The following is a 27,949-nucleotide window of genomic DNA, read 5'->3' as shown; positions in this document are numbered from 1 at the left end:
GTACAAACTATAGAGGAATACATCTCCAAGGTTCCTGTTATAAAATACACCGTCTGGTAAAAAGAGTTAAGAACCCAGAAGACATGGTTGGATGTCAATGTAACTTCGTACACGCACGCATCATAAGCTATTACGTTAATGATTAGAGTTACACTTCTCTGTGACAGGTACAATGGCCACCAGAGTACATTAGTGTGTTCCTGTTCGTGTTGTTACCAGGCCTGGTAGGGTATATAATTACAAGGGGTGTGAGCAGTGTCAGATGTTGAGCGATCTTAGTGAAGGACACGGCGAAACCACATGTGAAACAGTGTCGTCAGTACCTGACAGAGTTTGAGAGATGCTTCACTGAGGACCTCCATTTGGTCAGTTTGTCGAATCGTGCAATATCCATATTTGTGGGGCGTTTGGGTGTGACAGTGGCCCAGTTTTTCACTGAATGGAACAGGAAAGCAGGCGTACTCATTGATAAGGTTCTGGTCGACCACGTCTACCCCCACAAGGTTCAAATGGTTCAAATGGCTCTGTGCAATACGGGACTTGATTTCTGAGGTCAGCAGTCCCCTAGAACTTAGAACTACTTAAACCTAACTAACCTAAGAACATCACACATATCCATGCCCGAGGCAGGATTCGAACCTGCGACCGTAGCGGTCGCGCGGTTCCTGACTGTAGCGCCTAGAACCGCTCGCCCACTCCGGCCGGCCCCTCACAAGGGATGATCCCTATGTTATGCACAAAGCGCATCGTGACCGCTTTAGGTCTGTACCTGCCACCCGAGAATAAGTAATGGGTTTCCTCTACATTTTAAGTCATTGGTCGGAGACTAGCAGTAGGCAGAGTACAGTCTTACCATGTCATGCGTAGATTGGCTCTACCACCACAACATAAACGGCTATGTTTGGTGTGGTGCTGTAATTGGGAAGCACCAACTGCTTGTGGTGGGCGTACTGTGAGACCTTCGGTACACACACCATCAGGAATATGTCTCGTGGTCTTATCGTGGCGTGTTTATTTTCTGCCGTTAGGTCAGACGATAGAAATGCCACTTGCACACTTAGAGTAGCAGATTGACGGTGACCAACTTTAAACAGAACTTGATTAATTTTCACACACATTTATTAAAATAATAAAAAGCATAGATATTACGTAACTGGATTCTGGATGCTGTTTACAATTGACAATCTGAAGTTCCTTTGGTCTTGGCATGTTAATCTTATTCTCACATATCTTTGATACTTGACAAAGTGTCTATTCATTTATCTTCATGGCTATGTACAGGAATATGATACTCTTATTAGGCACAGACTGAAACTTGACTACAGACTAGTGCAGACTAATTCAGACTAATCCAAGGTCTGTGCACTCGTTATAATACCTCGACCGTTCAGGCATCACTGCGAGAGTGTGACCCATTAGGAGAAAAGGTTCTACATTAGCAGCAATCTCATTGGCTGCGTTACATATTAATACGCAGATCGGCGGAATCAGAATTTGGTCCGTCTCTAAGACAGCGCCATCTCGTAGTGCGGAGATGGACGAGTGCTGCGCCTGCGCTGTTGCGGTTAGTGGGGCGCGCTCTAGTGGGAAAGTTGTGTACGCGCTGACTATGCGGAACTGTGTACACAACACTGCTGATGTATTCCATGACACTGTGTTCAGCGATGACTCATGGATCTGCACCAACCCGTATAACCATTGCCGACGGGAATGAGAGGGGCCTCAGGAGAGTGTTTTTTTTCTAATATTTTAGACAGGCATAGCAGTGTCATGGGTTGGTTGCCATAGCGTCAGCTCACCATTGGTAGTGATTGAGGGAATTCTGACGGCACAGTGGTATGTCAGGGACGTCCTGCGTTCTCAAGTGTTAGCTTTCATGCGTCAGTACCGTGGTACCATTTTCAACGGGATAAAGCTCCTCCATGCATGCACGTGTCTCTATGAACTGCATGCTTGGTGCTGAGTTACTTTCAAAGCCAGCAAGATCTCCAGATCTGGCGCTGGTAGAAGATATGTGGTATCAGCTCGGACGTCAGCTCCACCTTAGTGATAGTATCTAGGATATGAAGAACCGGTAGTAACAGTTGTGGGCAGTTTGTCTCAGGAGAGCACCCAGAGGGTTTATGACACCCCTCCAAATCGATTCAGTGCATTTTTCCAGGCCAGAGGAGGTACAGTTTTATACTGGTAAGTGGGCTCCTAGTGACAAGCTTTTTGCAAATTTGATTCGATTTTGAACCCTAGAAATAACGTCACTCAACCTCTCAACCCATATTCATTACGTCTTCTCCTTCTCTTCCGGAGGCTTCGCTTTTTAGTCTGGCGGTGTACATGTCAAAATAATTTGTATAAAATTAGTTCCCATTGTTGATGCTTGAACTTCAGAGATCCAACGTGGCTCCAGAAAGGGAAAATCGTTTACAGACTCTATTTTTATACTCACACAACTAACCTGAAGAAAGAGACGTCAATATAACCATTTACTATGTGTTCATAGACTACAGGAGAGCGTTTGGTAAGCTAATGTCAAATTTTGTAGTGGGAAGTCCTTTAAAGTATAGAAATCTCAGGACACTTAGTTTCAGCTGTTTGTAGTGTAACATAAAGATTCATCCTCTGTAACGTGAATCAATCTCAGCACATATTAACACAGCAATCAGACCATGGTGTCCGCTTTCATCTAGGCTATTTAATGTTTATATTGACGTGGTCATAAAAATTGACTTCAGTAAAGTCGATTAAATATCCAGCTGCAATGTTGCAAAGCGATGTGAAATGGAACAAGTATATGAGAATTGTGATACGGAAGGCGAATGGTCGACTTCTGTTTATTGGAAGAATTTGGGAAAGCGTGGTTCACGTTCAAAGGGGACTGCTTGACTGTTTGGGATCCTTATCAGGTCGGATTAGAGGAAGACGTCGAAGCAATTCCAAGGCGGGCTTCTGGATTTGTTGCCGGTAGGTTCGAATAACATATATTACTATGATACTTCGGGACCTCAAGTGGGAATCCCAGGAAATTCTTTAAATAAAAGCTTTTTAAATAAAACAATCATTATTAACATTCTACATCTTTGTCCTTCATGTCAACATATTTGCAATCCTCTGCCACTAGAGGCGTGTAACATGGCGGTGTGTAGTGTACGTCGGTGAGTGAGAAAACTATGTTGTAACACAGATTCGAATTCGGAGAGTTCATCCACATATAGAGCAACCCTTCTTCAGCATGACAATGCCAAGCCACACACGGGTTCAAAAAAAAAAAAAAAAAAAAAAAAAAAAAAAAAAAAAAAAAAAAAAAAAAAAAAAAGGGTTCAAATGGCTCTGAGCACTATGGGACTCAACTGCTGTGGTCATTAGTCCCCTAGAACTTAGAGCTACTTAAACCTAACTAACCGAGGCAGGATTCGAACCTGCGACCGTAGCAGTCGCACGGTTCCGGACTGTGGGCCTAGAACCGCGAAACCACCGTGGCCGGCCCACACACGGGCACTACGACACTGTAACAGCTGTAAGAAACCGAAGCCTTGGGTTCACTGTCATCAATTATCCCGCATACTGTCCCGACTTGGCCCCATCCCATTTTCATCTGTTTTCAGAACTTACCTTCGAGGACTTCAGTTTGATAATGATGAAGCGGTACAAGTAGAGATGAGGTTGTAGCTCTGTCAACAAAGTCAATCTACAGTGACGGTATCAACAAACTGGTCTCTCGTTGGGAGAAATGTGTTCGTCGCCAGGGAGACGACGTTGAGAAATAAATATATAAACACGAAGAGAGAAATATGTCGAATATTAGTAACGTTTGTTTTGTTAAAAAGCTTTAAGTGTTTTCACATAAAAGTTTCGGAGGCATTACTTTTAAGCACACTATCGTAGTTGGCTTTTTACTTGGTAAACAACCCCGATACACAAAAATGTCGTGTGTTATATGTGAGTGGAACTGCTGAATCAGATATAAGCTTTGGAAGATAATTAACCGTCTCGAAAGCAAAACCCTGCAGCCCGATTCACATAATATAATAAACGAACCAATTGCTTCAACCAAGCAAGATATTAGTGCCTCTTAATCACACGAGCTTGGGTTAATGAAACAGGACACTACAGCACTTCGAAAAGATAGTGACAGCTTGCTGTACTGGTAACAAAATTCTGAAAAAGTATCTTATGAGAAACTAAAATAAGGATTCTTTGTGGGCCATTGATTAGAAACTTAGTAAATGACAATTTATTAGAAAATGCAATGAACGCATTGGAAAAAAGGGCTTGAGTTTCGTTCAAAGAAATAGTGTCCGACTTTTTGAGCAAGAACAAACCTCCAAATTATGACACCACGTTTAAAACAATGTTCTAGAGTTTCCTGAAATTAGGTTCAAGTGGGTGTTAAGCTTCATTTTCTCCATTCACATACTTATGTTTACGTTATGAAGTTTTGTGGTATCACTGAAGAACAAGGAGAACGATTTCATCAAAACATCAAGGACATAGAAAAGAGATACCAAGGCAGGTGGATTGTAGACATGACGGTTGAGAACAGTTTTGTGCTGCTAAAGAGAGGTTGTACTGATGAACGGAGATAATCAAGGAACAGAAGTTTCGTCCCATGTCAGAAAGAACTTGATGCAATGAAACGAGTAAAGGGAACTTAAATTGTCATACGAACATATACCACAGTCTGCACTAATGCAATGTGCAGTAGTTCTGTATGACGTTACAAAATAGTTTACTTCAGTGCAATTAAAATAATTTCCTTTTAGAAAAAAGTTATTGTACAAAAATCAGAGGGAAAAATACTTCAAATATTTTCTTACAGTCATGAAACATCGTTCCAAAAGTTTTAAAATGCAGCTTAGTGTAATTAATTGTAATCAAAGTTCGACGACAGTCTGCCAACAGCCTGATGCGTTTCATAATATTACAACCTGGGGAAAAAATTGTGGAGCTGATGTTGTACTTAGATAAATCATACTGCGGCAATCGCCAAACAAAATAAAAAATTCAAGTCTCCTACTGTTAATTAAAAAGGGGGAAGAGAAGTTAAATACGGAAAGTGGTTCTTTGACAAGTCAGCTTGTGTTTCTTTGTTTGTATTTCAGCAACACGCATTTACATTAATTTGAAGCCACCGCTCTCTTCCACTCTGTATGCTGGTGTGAGTTAAGAACTTTATTTTTGTTATATAGGTACAAAAACCAGCTCACAGACCATTCACTTTGAAGATCAAAATGCTGTTACAAAGGTCCGTATCTTAAGTCCTTTTCACTCTAGTGAAGCTGAAAATACTCACCCTTATGTGTCACAAACACTTCTCTATTCATCCTATGACTGTCACAATATGCAATATTCATTTCTTAACACATGGATCAACAGTTACATCGGAAAATAATGTATATACAATTAGGAACATCGCTTGACAGCTAGATTACACACTACAATAACATACAGGACATGCCACATAATAAATCTTTAACTTTTGATGTTTTAGCATTCAGGAAAGATAATCGTAATCTTTAAGTAAAGCGAATTACTTTCACAAATAAAAATTTTAGCCTAGATTGTAAAAAATAAGAAACGTGGAATAAGCTAGAAATTAAGTCAGTTTTTATGTAATTTTTTAGCTAATGACATCATTTACATCCCACCAAATTCAAAACCTCCCCACACTACTCCAATGCCTTATTCAGCACCCTTTTGATTGATGGTCTAGCCTTATGTATAAAAATAACACGAAACTCCATAACATAAAAAAACAGAGAATCAATAGAATATATTTTGTCGGCATCTGATCTAATCAGTCAATCTCATTTCTTTGTTTAATTAATATTTACCGAAAAAAATTAATAACCGAAACAATACAACCCTATAAACAGTGTGCTACAGTTTGCCAGAAAAAACACTTCGTAATTTTACTTTGAATGTGTGTTCATCGCATTGTAACACGTTTTAGTTTGGCACACGCATCTCACTTGTAGACACAGACACACTTTGGACGTATGTGAGGTAGATCAGTTCGTACGGCTGAACTGCTGACAGTTGCTTCCATTGCCTCGGGAGATGTCTGTCGAAAAGTTCATTATCTCTTGAGTAGTTCTCTCTCACACGTAAGATCGTGAAGTCCGATAACTTGTTACTGCCTGTCAAGGTTGCAGTAGGTTCACAGACATCATGATTGAGGCACAATGTAACACTCAATTCTGCGCCATTCCCTTACTATTTTGCTGAAGCTAGGTGTCTCTCCACAGAGCGGAAGTTTGCAGTTCATGACGCTACTTTTGCGGTAGGCTGGATGCTGACATCAGTCGATACGGAGTTGCTTCTCGAACCTTTTGTCAATAGTTAGGTGCTAGTTTCGCTCTCATGGAGCCTAGGAAGAAGTTGATATCTTACACAGTATTCTGTCCAGGGCTTATTGCAAAGTTCAGGATTTCCTTGATCATTTCAGTTGTTATCGATAACAGGTGCTTCCCATACTGAGAAGGAAAAGGATGTTAAATTCGTTGGAAGATTGAAACTGTGTGCCGGATGGAGACTCAAACTCGGGACCTTTCCTTTTCGCGGGCTTCACAAGTTTACTTCCGCTAGTACATCATCTCCCTACCTTCCATATTTCACAGAAGTTCTCTTACAAAATTCACAGGACTAGCACCCCTGGAAGAAGGATATTCCGGATTTCCATTAATCCACCATTGAAATACCGATGCCCCACAGTGTCCTTAAACAACACCGGTAGATTGGTGAGTACAGAGTCAATGACTCTCCTTGAACTTAACAAACAGCTAGTGGTGTACCCTATAGGTCTTCTATCTGAGCAGTGTTCTAGCAAAAGGACAGTCAGGAGTCATCAATACGGGGCTGTTGCTAATGCCACCTTATGACTCTCGAAGATATCTTGTTGGGAAGGAACCCATTCAAATTTTCTTCCTTTCTTTCTTAATTCATTCAACGGACCTGCTATTTGGACTAAGTTAGGTATCAACTTTGGAAAAAGTTAATCATGCCGATGAACCTTTCAACAGCTTTGCAACTCTCAGGTAGCAGATAACTGTGAATAGCATCAGTGCTGTTCTGATCAGAAGTAATACCCTGGGAAGAAAACATGCGTTCCAAACACGACATGTGTGTTTGAGCAAACTTTCTCTAAGAAGGCGTGACTCTGATCCCTGCCCCCAGAACGGGAAAAAGACTCCCTCAACTAGCATAACATGCTCGTAGAAATCCTAGCTAAAGATAATCATTTCACCCAAGTAGTGATAGACAAATTTAAATTTGATGACTGAAAAATATTATCCAGAAGATGGGACAACACTGCCATTTCTGTCGAGTGTCAGAATGGGACTCAGGCAAACTCATAGAGGTTCCAAGCCGTTGCAAAAGCTGTGATTGGCTTGGCGTCTTCAGACAACAGAATCTGATAATGGGCCTGATCGAGAACCATAGTAGTGAAGAATTTAGCCCTACAAAACCAGGTGAAACAGAAATTTAGCCGTGGCAACGGAATGAAGTGTAAAGTTGTATTTTTATTCAAGGCACGGTGATGTAGAAGAGGCCAAATCCCCCCCCCCCCCCCCTTATCTCCTTATCTACTTTCGGAACCAAAACTATGGGTGAAGGGTACGGAGAATGCGAACGTCTAATTGTACTGTCCTTAAGCATTTCCTCAATGAGCGACTTGATCTTTTCATCCTTGGAGTAGAAAGCCTGAATGGCGGATGCCTGAGTAGAATATTGTCAGCAAGTTTTATATGGTACCCATCGAATTTAGGAAGCCCCAAAATATCGGTAAGCACATCATGATATGCCTGACATGCAATTCGTAGTTGCAGGGTCTCGTCGGCAGGAAACTGGCTAAAATTATCTATCTCTGGTTGATCTGTTTCTCTGACCACGTCAGCTTATGCCAGTGCCCCACGATAACGGTTACAAAATTTATGAGATCACTCACTAGCGAACTGGAAAGAAAATTTTCGTTCCCACCAACTAATAATAATCCCGTTTGTTGGATAAAGTCAGATCGGAGAAGCACTGGGATAACTAATTGACGCCTTGCATTCCAAGTGCATACCAAGTGAAACCCTGGGTCCTCTACTTAATGGTGAATTCCCCTGACATGTTACTGACATCTACATCTACATCTACATCCATAATCCGCAAGCCACCTGACGGTGTGTGGCGGAGGGTACCCTGAGTACCTCTATCAGTTCTCCCTTCTATTCCAGTCTCGTATTGTTCGTGGACAGAAGGATTGACGGTATGCTTCTGTGTGGGCTCTAATCTCTCTGATTTTATCCTCATGGTCTCTTCGCGAGATATATGTAGGAGGGATCAAGATACTGCTTGACTCTTCGGTGAAGGTATGTTCTCGAAACTTTAACGAAAGCCCGTACCGAGCTACTGAGCGTCTCTCCTGCAGAGTCTTCCACTGGAGTTTATCATCTCCGTAACGCTTTCGCGATTACTAAATGATCCTGTAATGAACGCGCTGCTCTCCGTTGGATCTTCTCTATCTCTTCTATCAACCCTATCTGGTACGGATCCCACACTGCTGAGCAGTATTCAAGCACTGGGCGAACAAGCGTACTGTAACCTACTTCCTTTGTTTTCGGATTGCATTTCCTTACGATTCTTTCAATGAATCTCAGTCTGGCATCTGCTTTGCCGACGGTCAACTTTATATGATCAGTCCAATTTAAATCACTACTAATGCGTACTATGGAATTAACTGCTTTCAGTTGCTGACCTGCTATTTTGTAGCTGAATGATACGGGATCTATGTTTCTATGTATTCGCAGCACATTACACTTGTCTACATTAAGATTCAATTGCCATTCCCTGCACCATGCGTCAATTCGCTGCAGATCCTCCTGCATTTCAGTACAATTTTCCATTGTTAAAACCTCCATTGTTAAAACACCACAGCATCATCTGAAAAAAGCCTCAGTGAACTTCCGATGTCATCCACAAGGTCATTTATGTATATTGTGAGTAGCAACGGTCCTACGACACTTCACTGCGGCACATCTGAAATCACTCTTACTTCGGAAGACTTCTCTCCATTGAGAATGACATGCTGCGTTCTGTTATCTAGGAACTCTTCAATCCAATCACACAATTGGTCTGATAGTCCATATGATCCTACTTTGTTCATTAAACGACTGTGGGGGACTGTATCGAACGCCTTGCCGAAGTCAAGAAACACGGCATCTACCTGTGAACCCGTGTCTATGGCCCTCTGAGTCCCGTGGACGAATAGTGAGAGCTGGGTTTCGCACGATCGTCTTTTCGAAACCCATGCTGATTCCTACAGAGTAGATTTCTAGTCTCCAGAAAAGTCATTATACCCGAACATATTACGTGTTCCAAAATTCTACAACTGATCGACGTTAGAGATATAGGTCTATAGTTCTGCACATCTGTTAGACGTCCCTTCTTGAAAACGGGGATGACCTGTGCCCTTTTCCAATCCTTTGGAACGCTACGCTCTTCTAGAGACCTACGGTACACCGCTGGAAGAAGGGGGTTTAAGTTCCTTCGCGTACTCTGTGTAAAATCGAACTGGTATCCCATCAGGTCCAGCGGCCTATCCTCTTTTGAGCGATTTTAATTGTTTCTCTATACCTCTGTCGTCTATTTCGATATCTACCATTTTGTCATCTGTGCGACAATCTAGAAAAGGAACTACAGTGCAGTCTTCCTCTGTGAAACAGCTTTGGAAAAAGACATTTAGTATTTCGACCTTTAGTCTGTCATCCTCTGTTTCAGTACTATTTTTGTCACAGAGTGTCTGGACATTTTGTTTTGATCCACATACCGCTTTGACATAAGATCAAAATTTCTTAGGATTTTCTGCCAAGTCAGTACATAGATCTTTACTTTAAAATTCACTGAACGCCTTTCGCATAGCTCTCCTCACACTACATTTCGCTTCGCGTAGTTTTTGTTTGTCTGCAAGGCTTTGGCTATGTTTATGTTTGCTGTGAAGTTCCCTTTGCTTCCGCAGCAGTTTTCTAACTCGGTTGTTGTACCACGGTGGCTCTTTTCCATCTCTTACGATCTTGCTTGGCACATACTCATCTAACGCATATTGTACGATGGTTTTGAACTTTGTCCACTGATCCTCAACACTATCTGTACTTGAGACAAAACTTTTGTGTTGAGCCATCAGGTACTCTGTAATCTGCTTTTTGTCACTTTTGCTAAACAGAAAAATCTTCCTACCTTTGTTAATATTTCTGTTTAAGGCTGAAATCATCGATGCAGTAACAGCTTTATGATCGTTGATTCCCTGTTCTGCGATAGCTGTTTCAAATAGTTCGGGCCTGTTTGTCACCAGAAGGTCTAATATGTTATCGCCACGAGTCGGTTCTCTGTTTAACTGTTCAAGGTAGTTTTCAGATAAAGCACTTAAAAAAAATTCACTGGATTCTTTGTCCCTGCCACCCGTTATGAATGTTTGAGTCTCCCAGTCTATATCCGGCAAATTAAAATCTCCACCCAGAACTATAACATGGAGGGGAAATCTACTCGAAATATTTTCCAAATCATCCTTCAGCTGCTCAGCCTCAACAGCTGTTGAGCCAGGGGGCCTATAGAGACATCCAATTACCATGTCTGAGCCTGCTTTAACCGTGACCTTCGCCCCAATTATTTCACATTTCGGATCTCCGTCAATTTCCTTCGATACTATTGCACTTCTAATCGCTATAAACACGCCTCCGCCTTCACTGTCCAGCCTGTCTCTGTGGTATACATTCCAATCTGAGTTTAGGATTTCATTACTGTTTACGTCTGGTTTCAGCCAACGTTCTGTCCCTAGTACTATATGGGCGTTGTGACCGTTTATTAATGAGAGCAGTTCTGGGACCTTTCTGTAGACGCTCCTGCAGTTTACTATTAGCACATTAATATTGTTATTCCCTGTTGCATTTTGCCTACCCTTACCTTGCCGCGTCTCAGGTGGCGTCTTGTCGGGCCTAGGGAGGGAATTGTCTAACCTAAAAAACTCATATGTGCACTCCACACGTACTCCGCTACCCCTGTAGCCGCTTCTGGCGTGTAGTGCACGCCTGACCTATTCAGTGGGAGCCTAAATTTCTCCACCCGATAGTGGAGGTCGAGAAATTTGCACCCCAGATCTCCGCAGAATCGTCTGAGCCTCTAGTTTAAGCCTTATACTCGCCTCCAAACCAGAGGACCGCGATCGGTTCTGGGAACGATACTACAAATAGTTAACTCTGATTCCACCCCGCGAGCGAGGCTTTCCGCCTTCAGTTCCTCCAACTGCCTGTACGAACTGAGGATGACCTCTGAACCCAGACGGCAGGAGTCATTGGTGCCGACATGAGCAACAATTTGCAGTCGGGTGCACCCAGTGCCTTCTATCGCCGCCGGTAGGGCTTCCTCCACATCCCAGATGAGACCCCCGGCAAGCAGACAGAGTGAACACTGGCCTTCTTCCCCGACCTTTCCGCTATTTCCCTAAGGGGCTCCATCACCCGACTAACGTTGGAGCTCCCAATAACTAATAAACCACCACCCTGTGTGCCTCTTCGGACCTTGCTGAAGGAGCGGCCACATGTCCACTCACAGGCAGAGCGGGCGATGCCACACGGCCAGCCTCTACATTGACCCTCCGCCTCGTGCGCCGCGAACGCCGCTGAACCTGCCACACCCCATGAGGAGAGGGTGGCCCAACCGCGCCCGGTACCCGCGAAGATGTCTCGGCAGCAGGGACAGTGGGTGAAGCATGTAACACCTGGGGGCTACCATGGGACGCACCAGACTCCCCACTGCCGCTACACTCCGAGGCAGCAGCCTGAAGACGGCTGACCGCGGCCATCAACACGCTCAGCTGTTCGCGAACAGTGGCCAACTCCTCCTGCGTCCGTACACAGCAGTCACACATCCTATCCATTCTAAGAAATCAATTTACTGTAGAGAGTTAATCAACTTTTAACTAGACTGCTAATTCACTGAAGGCGGCTGATTGTTCACTAAACTGTGGTTGCTAGCCACTTCTTGTAGAAAATAATGAAAATAGTACTACTTGTCTCTGGACTGTATTGAAAACAAACACTAACACTACTGCCACTATGGCTGACTAAAGGGACTCTTTCGGGCTGTATTCAAAACAAACACGAAATCTATGGAACACTATTACTAGCACTCGACAATTAAAGCTTCCTAAAAGCAAAAACACACGGAAGAAGAAGTGACAAGTAAGAAAAATACAGTTAATACTTAAATTAAGGTAGCTCGCTGTACAGCAGTTTGTTATCCTGCAGCGAAGTACTTCAGTACTCAGTGGAGGAAATCAGTATGGTGACTGACATTTGTGGTACCATTCTTTGCAAATTGGTGAGAATGAGCTCCATTATGTGACAAACTAAGGCATGTAAATGGAAATAGGAGCAATAGGCAAAGCCATTGATCTGTTACACCCTACGGATCTGTTCACCCAAGCCTTACCCTTATTCCCAGCTTTTAGTCAGAATTATCTCTGTTCTTTGGATGAATGCCTGGACATTCCGTTTTAAAATGGTCAGGACACCCACATCTGAAACACATACACGGCGTCCTGTTAACTGTACAGCACACTTTTCCGCCTCCCTTAGGCTCCTTCGAATCCTGTAGCCTGGTCTTTGTCTTTTGCTTCAGATCTATATAATGGAAAGCGTCCACCTGGCGTAACACACTGAATGAATGTGACCTTGCCACAGGTAGCAACTTAGAGCTATCCTCCGTATTTATCTCTTCGAAAATATTGCTAATAATCTTTGTTTCACTATGCGGCAAACGCAACTCCTTTACTTTGCGCCTGATCTCCCACACATACCTTGCTAATGGCTCCCCATTTTGTTGTACCAGACAGCAGTGCATTTGTTCTAATTCCTGCCGTGCCAATGGGGGTACCAGCTGCTTGCACAAATAGTCCCGAAAGTCGCTAAGGCTATATTGCGCCACTCTAGTTGTATTAGTATAATCCGTTAATCATCCCGCACACTTCGGATACACCGTCTTACAAAACTTTTGACCTCTCAGTTCACAATTTTCGCCTTGTTCCTGTAACTCAAATGGGGACGACAATAGTATATTGCACCACACTAGCTGTATTAATACAATCCGCTAAATACCCTACACATTTTGGATACAGCAACTTATAAAACTTCTGTCCACAATTTCCGCCTTGTTCTTATAACTCAACTGGGGACGACAGCAGTTACAAAATCTGGGCTAAGGAGTCGACCGTCTATTTCCTACTCTCTTGTAACAACCCATGTAACAGTGGCTCAGCAAATAAAGCAAGGCACTCGATCTGACTACGGTCCTCAGTTTACTCTCCGGTAGCTTTCACGCGCTTCACTTTTGATTGCTCGGGTAGATTCGGAGATGACATTTCCAGAGAGAGCAGAAGCTTATCTCTGTAGCTGGTCCGCCTGTTCACCCAGCTGCTCGCTCTCTTCGATGCAACGCAAATCGCGCGACCTACTCAAATAATGCGTTATTCGGACCCTCAAACACCTGACTTGCGCACTGGAGGGTTTGCTTATTTCAAAAAACTGCACAACCGACGCTATTTCAGCGAAAGATTATTGAACAGAGTCGACAGCCCCACTCACGTCATTCGGATGCGTCGGTGTTATGACAACAGGCAGTGCAATACTTCCTTCAGAATTCGTAGTTGGTCGACAACACTCGCAGGAGGTTCGCAGCCCCTAATTCTAAGTTCATATGGTAATTCTTCTTTTCTCAGGTCTCTAACTCAGGGATTTCTTTGTGACACATCCATAAATAAACAAATTTCGACCATTATATTCCAATACACATGTTCTAATTTGTGTGTTCTAATATTATCAACACAGAATAATGTACTACTCCACAATAAATTACACAATCAAAAGCAACTGCATTGTGCTAGAGTCCACGCAGAATACCGTGGCCGAAAGATGTGCAGACAACAGGGCACGCAGGGGGAGAACGTTAGTGGGGGAGGCTGCAGGCAGGCGCTGTAGGGGGAATGCCGAGCGCTGGAGGGGAAGAGCCATTCTAAGCTGAACCCTACATCTACATGGATACTCTACAAATCACACTTAAGTGCCTGGCAGAGGGTTCATCGAACCATCTTCACAATTCTCTTTTATTTCAACCTATTCCTGCCTTTACGTACGAGCTCTGATTTCCCTTATTTTATCGTGGTGATCGTTCCTCCCTATGTAGGTCGGTGTCAACAAAATATTTTCGCAATCGGAGGAGAAATTTGAGGATTGGAATTTCGTGAGAAGATTCCGTCGTAATGAAAAATGCCTTTCTTTTAATGATGTCCAGCCCAAATCCTGTACCATTTCTGTGACATTCTCTCTCATATTTCGCGATAATACAAAATGTGCTGCCTTTCTTTAACTTTTTCGATGTACTTCGTCAGTTCTATCTGGTAAGGATCCCACACTGTGCAACAGTATTCTAAAAGAGGATGGAGAAGCGTAGTGCAGGCAGTCTCCTTAGTAGGTCAGTTATATTTTCTAAGTGTCCTGCCAATAAAACACAGTCTTTGGTTAGCCTTCCCCACAACATTTTCTGTGTGTTCTTTTCAATTTAAGTTGTTCGTAACTGTAATGCATAGGTATTTAGTTGAATTTACGGCTTTTAGATTAGACTGATTTATCGTGTAACCGAAGTTTAACTAGTTCCTTTTAGCACACATGTGGATGACCTCACACTTTTCGTTATTTAGGGTCAACTGCCACTTTTCGCACCATTCATATATTTTTTCTGAATCGTTTTGCAGTTTGTTTTGATCTTCTGATGACTTTATTAATAGATAAACGACAGCGTCAACTGCAAACAACCGAAGACGGCTGCTCAGATTGTCTCCCAAATCGTTTGTATAGACAAGGAACAGCAAAGGTACAACACTACCTTGGGGAACGCCAGAATCACTTCTGTTTTACTCGATGACTTTTCGTCAGTTACTATGAACTGTGACCTCTCTGACAGGAAATCACAAATCCAGTCACATAACTGAGCCGATATATCATAAGCACGCAATTTCACTACGAGCCGCTTGTTTGGTACCGTCTCAAAGGCCTTCCGAAAATCCAGAAATGCGGAATCGATCTGAAATCCCTCGTCAATAGCACTCAGCACCTCATGTGAATAAAGAGCTAGTCATGTTTCACAGAAATTATGTTTTCTAAACCCATATTGACTGCGTGTCAATAGACCGTTTTCTTCGAGGTAATTCATAATGTTATAACATATCGACGCATATCGACGTTAACGATGTGGGCCTGTAATTTAGTGGATTACACCTACTACCTTTCTTCAATATTGGTGTAACCTGCGCAACTTTCCAGTCTTTGGGTACGGATCTTTCGTCGAGCGAGCGGTTGTATGGAGCTAATGCATCAGCATACTTCGAAAGGAACCTAATTGGTATACATTCTGGACCAGAAGATTTGCTTTTATTAAGTGATATAAGTTGCTTCACTACTTCGAGGATATTTACTTCTACTCTACTCATGTTGGCAGCTGTTCTAGATTCGAATTCTGGGACATTTACTTCGTTTGCTTTTGTGAAAGGATTTCGGAAGGCTGTGTTTACTAACTGTGCTTTGGCAGCATTGTCTTCGACAGTATCTCCATCGGTATCGCGCAGAGAAGGTATTGATTGTTTCTTGCCGCCAACATACTTCACGCACAACCAGAATCTCTTTGGATTTGCTGCCAGGTTTCGAGACAAAGTTTCGTTGTGGATACTTATAAGAATCTCGCATTAAATTCCGCTCTAAATTTCAAGCTTCTGTAAAAGATCGCCAATCTTGGGATTTAGCGTCTGTTTAAATTTGGCATGTTTGTTTCGTTGTTTCTGCAACAGTATTCTAACCCGTTTTGTGTACCAAGGAGGATCAGCTCCGTCGTTTGTTAATTTATTTAGTATAAATCTCTCAATTGCTGCCGATACTATTTCTTTGAATTTAAGCCACATCTGATCTACACTTATATTATTAATTTGGAATTAATGGAGATTGTCTCTCAGGAAGGCGTCAAGTGAATTTTTATCCGATTTTTTGAATAGGTATATTTTTCGCTTATTTCTCGAGGATCTGGGGACTACAATATTCAATCTCTCCAAGACAACCCTGTGTTCACTAATCCCTGAATCGGTTTTGATGCTCGCTATTAATTCAGGATTATTTCTTGATAAGAGGTCAAGTGTGTTTTCATAACCGTTTACTATTCGCGTGGGCTCATAAACTAACTGCTCGAAATAATTTTCAGAGAATGCGTTTAGCACAATTTCGGATGATATTTTATGCGTACCTCCGGAAGTGAACATGTACTTTCGCAACATATCGAGGGCAAATTAAAGTCATCACCAACTATTATCGTATGAGTCGACTTCGTGTCTCAAATCGAACTCAAGTTTTCTTTGAACCCTTCAGCAACTGTTTCATCTGAACTGGGAGGTCGGTAGAATGATCCAGTTATTGTTTTATTCCAGTTGCCAACCCGACACTCACATTTTTGGTAAATGTGAAGCTGGGCCCCTCGACGTCCACACTTGCACGGTGACTATTCAAAAAGATCTGCCACCTTTGCTTCGGTTAGTATCTAAAGAGGATTCCATGAAAATTGAGCGATTTATTGTCGCTTGGTTTGTTAACCATTCGTAAGTTTTCGAGAAGTGTCACGAATGGTGAATTTTTAGTAAAGCCTAAACATTTCTGTTGTTGCCACGTTAAAATTTGCTTCTTTTGCCAAAACAGAGCGACGTTTACGCAACATGTCAGTAACATTCTGTGCAGAGGAATTGCGAGAGAATTCTGAAACAGTGGTTCATTAAGTTTATTAAGTGAGAAACTGAGTAACAATGAGGTCAGTGTCTTATGAAACAACACATCCTCAGTACAAAATAAAAGTGTAATGTCTTCACTTAGGTTGTTCCAAAACCCATTGCATTTCACGTTTACCTATCTATCAATAGCCCTTAAAAATAACATTCTTTCATCGAAAAAGTTTGTAGTTAGCGGAATAAAGAGATAGACAATGAAGTTATGCATAATAATCATACCGCAAAATATTCTCTCCTCTTTGTGCGCTATCGTTTGAGAGAATATCATTTCGATATCTCAAATCATTTATGAAATATGAAGAACGTTATGAATATTTCACTCTGGCTTTAACGCCGGCGCAGTGCGATCGCAATTAATTGTGCTGCGTCAGATCAGTTTTCTCGAGATTGGTGACACATAGAGTTCTCCATCCAAGTCTAAAGAAAAATTGGTTATATTAGCTAAATGCCGCGCGGGATTAGCCGAGCGGTCTTAGGGCGCTGCAGTCATGGACTGTGCGGCTGGTCCCGGCGGAGGTTCGAGTCCTCCTTCGGGCATGGGTGTGTGTGTGTTTGTCCTTAGGATAATTTAGGTTAAGTCGTGTGCAAGCTTAGGAACTGATGGCCTTAGCAGTTAAGTCCCATAAGGTTTCACACACATAAGGTAAGGTTAGCTAAATTTCGTATGCGGCAACATATTATGTAATATGCACCAAACGCAATATCATAGTTACTCCAATTCTTCATTGTAAACATTTTTTAATTTTGGGCAGTGGTTTACTTCCACGTAAATATCACAATAACTATGACCATTAACTAAATGATGGGCACGGTTAATGAACCTGACATATGAAGTTACAAGTAACGCAAAAATGAAGTTTTTTATCGAATAGTTTATGTAAAATCGAAAGAAAAAGATTGCAGAGCGTGCGCTTCGATTCTGTCATCACTGATTGGCCGAAAGTTGGCAGACAATCAAATGCTTTGGACGAAAATTGGTCACTGCGCATTGGCGACGGTATCCTGCGCTACTTCTACCATTGTCTACCAGAGTGTAGGAAGTATGAAAGGGCTGACTGATTATATAGATTATTCTTAACAACTTTTACTTAATTTAAATGAAACTAACACAATCATTCTTGGGCACAGTATCCTTGAATTGTAAAAGATATTTGAAAACAAAATTTAACAAATCAGACACGCAGGTACTATGACAGGTAGCAATTCGAATTCAGACATAAGGCCCAAAGGCTAGCGATCGCGGTCGGGCGCCTATGCATTTTTCACCACATCAGCTCGGCGCCAGAATGACCGCGAATGCTCGCTGCTCCACATTGCACTAGAGAATCTGTATACAGAGAGAGTGGCCATAGCTGAAGTTGCCCGTGATTGGTTGACTAGCTTTGGCAGAAAAATGGCATCAAACGTCTCTCGCGCTTCCTATGTTCGCCGTGCTTTTGAGTTGAACTGAAGTTCAGAGGACTTTTGGAAACGATTAAAAGGTATTTGAATTATTGAGAGACTTGTTATGAGTTGTGCATGCATATATTCGATTTAGTTGTATATCGTTTATGGTACGTAATTAGCTTTTGCGATCTTAAATACGAGTTGAAATAAAGAAGCGTTTTGTGATGAAGTCGGTAGGCCTACTTGTTTGAAGTAAACACGTTAGTAATTCTACAGTATTGTTTTTGACATCTTTAATTAGTTCTGCAGACGTTCGTAAACGATGCCAGGTTGTGCTGCATGTGGTTGTTCCAATAGAGGCGAAGGTGGATTTCGCATGTTAACATTTCCACGCAATGAAGAAAGAAAAAAGCAGTGGGCAGTCGCAGTCAACAGGGCTGACATAAATCAAACAGGAGCCTTGTGGAAACCAACCAAGTACTCTTATCTATGCGAAGTAAGTCGTTTTTGCTTTTTACTACATATAAAACTTGCAATATACATAGTTAAATTTGAAAACAGACCTGTAAATTGGCTGTGTGAAAATTATTATAACACATTATTCTTATAAACAAAGGCATTTAACGAATTATTGCGCCTTATTGTCTTGTGCTTTTGATTCGGTTAGTGTGTACTCCACTACTCCACTACTGGCCATTCAAGAGCCCCTCCCGCAGTTTGGCACAAAAATGGCCGCCGTATCGTCCAGTTGGCCACTCTCAGCCTATACAGGCTCTCTAGATTGCACGGTCTTCGCGCGCCCTCTTGCGCCGATCCGGGGCTTGGCGAGCCGCCTCGAAATTCAAGAGTTGCGCAGCTGGCAGCTGCGGAATGCTGGCGTGTCCATCGAGTCGCAAGAAAGGAACATCGAGCATCTCCATTAAGCTAGTACAGACTTCGCGTTACCCTCGTGTGTTCTGCTTCTAGCTACTGGACCTCTCACTCATTCGTTCCGGTGTACTACTCTGTTGTCTGCGATCCCTATCTACTAACCTGCAACGCAAGGAACTTTCTTGCTGATTATATCTCTTCGTGCCCCCTTCCAGATCTCAATAAAAAAATCATCACAACTCTCAAAACAGGATCGACACATGTTATCAACGTTGGATATCATATACATCATCAACAGGTCCAAACGTTTCGTTGTCACGGACGTGAAATACCTTACACTCTCCCTAAAACAAACTCCCTCCCTCTACTAACTACAAACATCACAAAACAAGATACTAGAGAAAAACTTGTTTCTATTTGACTAGTGCTCTATCTTTCTACTCATCTTTTCATTACATGCTCTTATCGCACACTAATTTGCATCTTCACATTGTTCATGAGACTATCTGCTTAATCATTTCTCATCTGGCATGAGCCCGCCATGATCACAACTTCATCCAAGCTATTTACTTCCTTGCAGTGCCTACTCCACTGTCTATACTTCCAAAACGATCAAAAGGAGGTTGGAACCCTTTGACAAAACATTATTATAATTTGTTAGTGGGAAACAAGATTACACAGCAATCCATTAAACAATGACAGAGTACTAAACGAAATCAATAATGCGCTACAACCACCTACTTACAACTTAAACAGTTTCTTCAGACTTTAACATGCATGTAGGTGCTAATGTTTGGCCAGCCGCTGTGGCCGAGCGGTTCTAGGCGCTTCAGTCCGGATCCATGCGGCTGCTACGGTCGCAGTTACGAATCCTGCCTCTGGCATTGGTGTGTGTGATGTCCTTAGGTTAGTCAGGTTTAAGTAGTTCTAAGTCTAGGGGACCGATGACCTCAGATGTTAAACCCTGGCCGGCCTGTGTGGCCGAACGGTTCTAGGCGGTACAGCCTGGAACCTCGCGACCGCTACGGTCGCAGGTTCGAATCCTGTCTCGGGCATGGATGTGTGTGAAGTCCTTAGGTTAGTTAGGTTTCAGTAGTTCTAAGTTCTAGGGGATTGATGACTACAGCAGTTAAGTCCCATAGTGCTCAGAGCCATTTGTTAAGCCCTATAGTGCTTGGAACCAGTTTTTGAGCTAATGCTTGGTTACTCTCCTTACCAATTCATTTTATATTCTTTGTCTCGCCTTTCTGATGTTCATCCGAAGAAGAAATTTAGTGTTGCAAATGTAATGTGTTCCATAATATTTCTGAGATTTAATCGTCTCTACCGTAATTACATTTGAATCTGCAGCTTTACTGGATTTCGAATTTCAGACCCCTCCAGGTCTTGTCCCAGAATTATTTCTGCCTTTTCTCTCTTTTGTTAGGTCTGCTACCATACTTAGCCAAAACATGTGTTTGATTCTTTCATAGGGTAATCACAGTCGGACGCATCCTTACAACAATTTCGTTTTAAGACGTCCGCAGAAGAATTCAAGACAATACATTAAAGACTAAAAAGGCGGGAAACAATGGTCAAATTGTTTCACCCTAATTTGGGAGCAGAATGTAGCTGTTATGTTTAAAAGACTGAAAACTGCATACCGACAGGTAGTGTTTGTAATCAAACTGTTCAGTATCTGATGTCATCACCTGACCATAAGTACCCAGGTATTGATCTTTTCCAACTCTTGATGATACTGTCATCGCTTAATTGCGGAACACCTTGTCCGATCCCATACAAACCATTCCTGGCGAGTGCTTGCAGTTATTCACGGTAGCGTCCTAACGCTTCCACTGCCTTCGCTTTAAACCCTCCATAATCGTTCGCTAAGTAGCAAGCCTTCTTTTGGTGCCGATTTTGTTCATATCCTCTTGCTGCTACTTAAGCACAAGAAGTAATGGTACAACTCCGGCTATTTCTCCCACTAGTTAAGGACACGTACCATCTGATTCTATAAGCCAAACTCTCGTTACTTCTTAAATATTTCCCAGCCGGTAATCTTAAACTGTCCGCAGCTCGTGGTCTCGCGGTAGCGTTCTCGCTTCCCGAGCTCAAGGTCCCAGGTTCGATTTACGGCGCCGGCGGGATCAGGGATTTTCACCTCCACCGAGGTGTTTGGGTGTTGTTGTGTCGTCTTCATCATCATCATTCTTCCCCATTACGGTCGGGGGAAGGCAACGGCAAACCACCTCCACGAGGACCTTGCCTTCTAAAGCGGTTCGGGTCTCCCGCATCGTTCCCCTACGCTCTGTCAAGAAGCACGGGACTTCATTCCATTTCAATCTTAAACTGATCTGTGACGGTAGACAGGAGATGTTCTGTTTCTACTGGCGTCTCTTTTACTTTTTTGCTATTACATTCACGCGTTTCTCAACATTTTCAGTTAGGTTTCCTTGCTCGTCTTGCTAATGCTCCACGTCACAGATCTGTTGCCGCATCAGCTAAGTTTGCTCTAAATGCAGTCCAGCCCCTACCAGCCGTTTCTCCTGTTTTGCTAAAACCTCTTTTGTCTTCTTGCTCACATTTTTCATATTTTCTTTCGTTTGCTTCGCTTCTCTTCGTAATCTCTCATCTCTATCCTACAAGTTGTTGAAGCCCATCTCCTCTTCTTTGTCAGCTGGTTTCCGCGACGATGTACCTGGTTGGCTGACCTGAGTCTCATCAGTTGTAGCTGAGTTATGTCCAGTGCTGACCTCTGCGTCAAATTTTGCAGAAGACACGCTAGTATCTGAATTTGCAAACACATCTTCATTCTCGTCCACTTTTCAATCGGTTCTGCTATCCGCAGTTTATTCTCTGTTCTAAATACCAGGAGCACTACCACTCCCAACCATCTTTACATTTCCTCCCGGGAACGTCACCGAAGTGCCTATCTCTCTGCAACTTCCTTTCCACTGCAAGTTTCTTCTATGCTTGTTACTAGGAAGTAACTTCTTAATTCCCTCTTATACTACATTGGTTCCACGTTCGCATTCGATACAAATTGAACTCAAAAGAACGATCATCGTCGCCACAGCTGTTCTAATTTCACACGTGTACTAATCAAATCTACAACCACACACAACACATTAAGAGGGACCTTTCCACAACTGCAAAGCCATATCAAAGCTGATCAGAACAAACAAGTGTACCAGACACAAGCAATCAACCACCAAACTCCAAAAACACTGAAAAGAAAAATCGCATGGCTATATATATAAAATGTATTAGGAACTTGAAAGACTTCTCCCACTATGCAAATTTCCTCAAAATCATTACTAAAATTTCTCGACCTTCTTCTGAACAATCCTCCCACTGATTCAGTGTTCAATCGGTCCATATAATTTTCTTTGAAAACAAAATTTCTCATTTTTCCGCATGTGTACAGTTATAGTGCGATCACAACACCCAAAATTGTAACTAAAACAATCATCAGATTCCGAATCGAAGAAAATCATAGATTAAGCAATTTCATGGAAACATAAATTATCTGAAAAGACCAAGCTGACGGAAAGAGATCCTGAAAGGAATCGCTAATTTATTGTATGGTTCCACCGAGCTCGGGGCCAGTTAACGCCTGCCGTTATGATCTGTAGCGGCTGAACGCTATAGAGATGGTGATAGCTCTCCACAGACTCAGATCTTACATCAAAAACTGTCACACAAGGGAAATGTTAAATAATTAGTAACTATTACAAGTGAGCCTTGTATGTGGTTCTTATAAAAATTAGTAGTAATAATGGAGTGTTGGAGGGGGTTCACTTGGAAACTGAAAACAAAAAGAGGTCCGAAGCAGTCCAAATTAATTGTCATCATAAGTTCAATCAAGGACAAAAACATGGTTTTACAATGGTACAGCATTAATACCGGATGACCAGAAATGAAACACAATTGAACCAAAATCTTTGAACAGGCTTAACCAGATACGACTGTAGTTCGACAAAGCTTGTCTGGGTTGGGTAAAGCAAGACATCAGATTATTAAATCACAATTCATCGACACAAACAAATGTACACACGATTTCTATGAGAGCATGATGACTGCTTTGATCTGCTGTTGGGTAAAGGATATCAGATGCAAAACCTCAGAATGCCTGAATCGTTAGTGAGTAGCAATTACTTAGCGCAATTCTGAAACTAGATCGCCTTAAGTTATAGAAACATGTCAATATATTCCTAACCACTCTCAACTCCCCTTCACCTTGGCAGCAAGAGCTTTCCATATTTCCTCTCTGCTGCAACGTGAACTACATACGCCACCTTGCCACCCACTACTGCATTATAGGTGATGGATGTGAGCCCCATCTGAAGATTGCAGTCTACGAATGTGTCTCTCTCCATCGCTCGATAACTCCAAGTCTCGAGCCCAAGTCAAAGCTGGTAGTCGAAGTTGAAGTGCCCCTTTCAGTTGTCCTGATACTTTTTCGACTAAAAGCCAAGGGCCAAGTATATCAGTGCGCTAGCTAACATGAGCAGCAGCCTAGCTGTCCTTTCTGGAAAACGACATTCCATCCTCCACTCATCTTGTTAACACCATTCAACTATCTTTCTTCCCACTATTATCCGCAGCGCTCAGATGAGCACATATTGTGGCCTGGTGAGCAAATGATGACACACTGATGACTTTAAAAAGTGGCCAACATTCCATTCGTATACACACGTTTCGCTCTCTCACGAGCAAAAAGAGATTTAGTTACCTTTCGAACCACAGTCGCACTATTCTTTTACAACCAGCGTCTAGCCTGTGGCCAGCAAGCACATCAGATCATTTCAGCTGAATAGGCCACCATTCAAAGAAAATGCTTAGGTGCCACACTGCCCCAGCTTTCTCTGTACTGTACGCTGCTGTGGGCTATTCGGTAATGCCTGTCTGTGAGTTCCATCTGCAGTTACTCTAAAAAGCCAGCATTCAATGCCACCTTGGGGCCGAACAAATGATAGCACTGATCTGGCGATGGCCTGCCTAAGTGAATATCTGCTAGAGGTCATTGCCCTGCAGCATCCACTGAGAGTCTTTATATCTCAGGTTATGTTTTCCCCCAGGGCCACTTGGTTGGCTGCCGGCTACCAACTGGTTAGTAAACTTATGGTTCCCCAGGACTTGACCAATTCTCTGGCCCTTTACTACATGCAATTAAATAATAAGAGTGAATGAAATTTACTTAATACATGGATGGCCTGATCCCTGAAATCATCTCGATACCAAAGTGTGAATTAATCGATAAGAAAAGAAGGGAAACGTTTGTCACAAGGCCGATGAATAACTATTGTTAATGTCAGTGTAACGACAGTGTGAACCATTTGCTGCGTCCATTGAGGGTCTTTAATTCTCAAGTTAACTTTTCCCCCAGGGCCACTTGGTTGGCCGGCGGCTACCAACTGGTTCCCCAAGACTTGAACAAATTCTCTGGCCCTGTACTACATGCAATTAAATATTAAGAGTGAATCAGATTTACTTTATAAATGGATAGCTTGATCTCTGAAATCATCTCGATACCAAAGTGTGAATTAATCGATAAGAAAACAAATGTAAAGTGTGTCACAAGACCGATGACAGTCTGGACCATCTGTTGCGTTTCAATCATACAGTAACAAAGAACTGCAAACAAGTGCAGAAATCCCAAGCTCAAACACTTGACCAAAAATGTTGAGCTGTGTGGAGACATTGAGTCCCGCGTGTTGCGGTCTGAGCTTCACGCTTGTCTTCACAACGAGCCAAGAGATATGCGGGCCAGCCATCCATATAACTCTGCAGAAGGCGGCAGCAGCGGTAGTGATGGGCCAGCAGCCCGCAGTGCGGTGCTATGCCGTCAGACGTAGACCGTGCTGCTATATGGTGTAGCACAAAACAACATTCCCACAGGCGAGTGCACGGTGGAAACCTGCCACCTATCACAGCACTCTCAGCTTGCAGGAATATACACACATCAAACAAAGCATTGCATCACCCTGGTTCCCAGAACTCCTGAAGATAGACGTAGACTGTGGATATTGTATCACAGACACAGTCCCTTTGACTGTTCAGAGATGTCACTAAACTCGTCCAAACATGTAAATAACCATGCATGAGCAGCGCCTATTAGACGGAGGGGGTCCGACAGCCGATCAGTTCCAGTCTTTCCATCAGGAAGGAGGTACATGGCTCGTGTTGTAGTAGTTCAACCATGCCTAGACGGTCAATACCGCGGTTCGATCGCGTCCGCATTGTTACTTGGTGCCAGGAAGAACTCTCAACAAGGGAAGTGTCCAGGCGTCTCGGAGTGAACCAAAGTGATGTTGTTCGGTCATGGAGAAGACACAGAGATACAGGAACTTTCGATGACATGCCTCGCTCAGGCCGCCCAAGAGCTAGTACTGTAGTGGATGACCGCTACCTAGGGATTATGGCTCGGAGAAACCGTCACAGCAACGTCACCATGTTGAATAATACTTTCCGTGCAGCCACAGGACGTCGTGTTACAACTCAGACTGTGCGCAATAGGCTGCATGACGGGTAATTTCACTCCTGACGTCCATGGCGAGGTCCATCTTTGCAACCACGACACCATGCTGCACGGTACAGATGGGCACAACAACAGGCCGAATGAACCGCTCAGGATCGGCATTAAGTTCCCTTTACCGATGAATGTCGCATATGCCTTCAACCAGACAATCGTCAGAGATGTGTTTGGAGACAACCCAGTCAGGATGAACACCTTTGACACACTGACCAGCGAATGCAACAAGTTGGAGGTTCCCTGCTGTTTTGGGGTGGCATTATATGTTGCCGACGTACGCTACTGGTGGTCATTGAAGGCGCCATAACAGGTGTACGATGCCATCCCCCGACGGACAATACAACCATGTCGGCAGCATATTGCCGAGGCGTTCGTCTTCATGGACGACAATTCGCACCCCCATCGTGCACATCTTTTGAATGACTTCCTACAGGATAACGACATCGCTAGACTAGAGTGGTCAGCATGTTCTCCAGACTTGAAGGCCATCGAACATGCCTGGCACAGATTGAAAAAGGGCTGTTTATGAACTTCGTGACCCACCAACCACTCTGAGGGATCTACGGCGAATCGCCGTTGAGGAGCGGGACAACTGGACCAACAGTGCCTTGATGAACTTGTGGATATTATGCCACAACGAATACAGGTATGCATCTATGCAAGAGGACGTGCTACCAGGTATTAGAGGTACAGGTGTTTACAGCAATCTGGACCATCACCTCTGAAGGTCTCGCTGTATGGTGGTACAACATGCATGAGCAATAAAAAGGGCGGAAATGATGTTTATGTTTATCTCTATTCCAACTTTCTGTACACGTTCCGGAACTCTCGGAACCGAGGTGATGCTAAACTCTTTTGATGCATGCAAATGTTCCCAGCTCATCTGGTATCATCATTCCTTCTAAATCATCCATTCGAAATGCACATTCTCCATGACAGTCCATTGCGGAATATACCGCTGAGCTAGTCCAACTTCATCACGCAGCAGTAACTAGGCGAAGCTGTTCATATACGAGCCGTTAAGTAGCACTCCAGGTTGCAACCTATAAAGTGGATAAGTTGAGGAGAGGCTCCTGGGTTAAACATGGGGGTCTGTGCACGTCCTGCAAGTGATACATACCGTCATTGTTACGCGACCGCCACCTGTCACGGTTTTACGTCAGCATGAGGAAAAATCGCCTGCCAACACTATCTCAGCAACCTGCTGGAGATGACACTGGCTACGTACTAGCCACGAGTGACAAATGGACCACCGCTGTCGTACTGCAGTATGGAAGGCCTCAGTTAATAAGAAATCTCCTGTTGAGTATCCATCCTTGACTCTGCACTTGGCACCATAGTGGAGGAACTTCCCATACAGGCAGCTGTGTAGCCAGAAATGGCAAGCCTATAACTTTAAACACATACACAAGAGAAACGGAATTAGACGCTAGATGGCGGAAGATTAAAGCTCATGGCCTGTACATCAGTAATGTTGTTACAAAATAAGGGCCGAAATATCACATAATTATACACGCACAGGAACACAGAAAATATGTTTTATAGCACTACAAGCAAATTTTCTACATTTAAATGATAGGGTTTGAGGGATGATGTTTTTGAAACATGTTATGTCTACAACAAGCTAAAGTTTCGATCAAGACATGTCCATCTACGTTCGAATGGCAAAAACGGTTGCGATTTGTAGAAGAGCCCGTAATATCCAGCAACATTATTGCGCAAAGCCCGTTTTACACGAGCGACTTTCTTGTCAAAACCGACTACTCAAAGTGCGTGCATCTTTTGTGCTTGCGCGTAAATCAGCAACCAAGCACGACGCGAGTGTGTCTATGACGTCAGTGATATATAGATTGTGCTGATTGTAGAGTTCTAAATTTCCGAGTATGGTGCACAACGTGAGAACGCGGATGCAAGGATTTTTTGGGGCGTTGTTGAAATCCAAAGTTAACCTGTTCTGGTTACAGAGAAAAAGCTTACACTGTGCAGAAATAACAACGTAAATAGATAAAGTGCTTTAATGAAAATTATTTTAACCGCGAAAAGGTTAGAGACATTTGACGAGAAAAATAATTATCTATGTAATTTGACTCTTAGCGAGAAAACAAGACATAAATGATAAAGCAAAAAGAAGCTATTTACTGCTTTCTGCATATTGTTTGATGTATGAGCACCTTGCAAGTATATATTTTCTCGACCAAATAAATGTATGCTGGGATATTCTGAAATGTTTGGATGACACTTTTCCTGTTCTATTACCACACGACCTTTGACAAGAACTTACACTGTGAGCTCTGCTGTGGACACGACAATCTTCATCATCATTGTTT

This window comes from Schistocerca gregaria, chromosome 1 (genome assembly GCF_023897955.1).
Source record: "Schistocerca gregaria isolate iqSchGreg1 chromosome 1, iqSchGreg1.2, whole genome shotgun sequence".
Lineage (NCBI taxonomy): Eukaryota > Metazoa > Arthropoda > Insecta > Orthoptera > Acrididae > Schistocerca > Schistocerca gregaria.
The sequence above is the reverse complement of the archived record's forward strand: the minus strand, read 5'-3'. Positions refer to the sequence as shown.